We start from the raw sequence: 1,365 nt of genomic DNA on the forward strand, positions 1-1,365 counted from the left end.
AAAAAAAAAAAAAAAAAAGAAACTCTAACTGCCATTAAAGCTTCAAACTAGAAACTGTTACTGACTGCTCCTGACTGCTTCCTGCTGAAGATGGATGGTGATAAAAGGGATGATTAGAGATTCCTCAGAGGAGGGTGATCCAGGGTTTCATGGTAAATGGAAATCTGGGTTGGGGATTCCCAGGGTTGCCCTAGTTTGGGGCAAAATGTTAGTGTATTCTCTTCATGAAATTGCCCAGACAGGAAACTGATCCCTTGTCCAGCCCTAACTGGGAGAACCCTGTATCAATAGAAGAGGGCAGTTAGAGTTTCTGTGGAGGAAGGGTGATCCAGGGGTCCACAACAGAATCAGGTCTTGGACTACAACCCTTTTTGCTGTTTGTGGCCTGATAATCATCTCTGGAGGACATAAATCTGGTACATATCTGATAGCCAAAGATTGCCTTTTGAATTTAAAAGTCCAGTAAGGTGGTGAGAAGTATAAACAATTAGTTGAGGCCAGGCATGGTGGCTCACCCCTGTAATCATAGCATTGTGGGAAGCCAAGGTGGGTGAATTGCCTGAGCTCACAGGTTTGAGACCAGCCTGAGCAAGAATGAGACCCTGTCTCTGAAAATAACTGGGCATTGTGGCAAGCCCCTATAGTCTCAGCTACTTGGGAGTCTAAGACAAGATAATCACTTAAGCCCAAGAGTTTGAGGTTGCTGTGAGCTATGATGCAACAGCACTCTACCGAGGGTGACAAAATGAGACTGTCTCAAAAAAAAGTTCTCTTCCCAAAGTTAATTGCTTCTGAGATTAAGAGGGGTACAGCTGCTAAAACTAAGATAAGCTATAGGTTATAAAACTGGACCCCGGTGTTGGATCAAGACTCCTAGGGCAATTCCAGTCTGATCTGTAACATGCAGTTTAAATTGCCTGGCAGGAGACTTAAAGCAGGGGCCTGTAGGCTCGGCACCTGTAGCTCAGCAGCTAGGGCGCCAGCCACATATACCAGAGCTGGCAGGTTTGAACCTGGCCAAGGCCTACCAAACAATGACAACTACAACCAAAAAATAGCTGGGCATTATCTTGGGCACCTATAGTCCCAGCTATGAGACAGGCAGGAGAATCACTTAAGCCCAAGAGTTTGAGGTTGCTTTGAGATGTAACGCCATGGAACTCTACCAAGGGCAACATAATAAAACTGTCTCAAAAAAAAGCAGGAGCTTATAAAATACCATTTTTCAGCTGTTGGAATGCCTTATCTGTCTCCAGTTCCCATTCTAGAGTGACCAAGGACTCTGAGCATTTTTTTTTTCATTTTTTTTTTTTTTGCAGCTTTTTGGCCTGGGCTGGGTTTGAACCTGCCACCTCTGGTATATGG

The sequence above is a fragment of the Otolemur garnettii genome, unplaced genomic scaffold (assembly GCF_000181295.1).
Source record: "Otolemur garnettii isolate 467f Iridium unplaced genomic scaffold, OtoGar3 scaffold00043, whole genome shotgun sequence".
In the NCBI taxonomy this organism is placed as follows: Eukaryota; Metazoa; Chordata; class Mammalia; order Primates; family Galagidae; genus Otolemur; species Otolemur garnettii.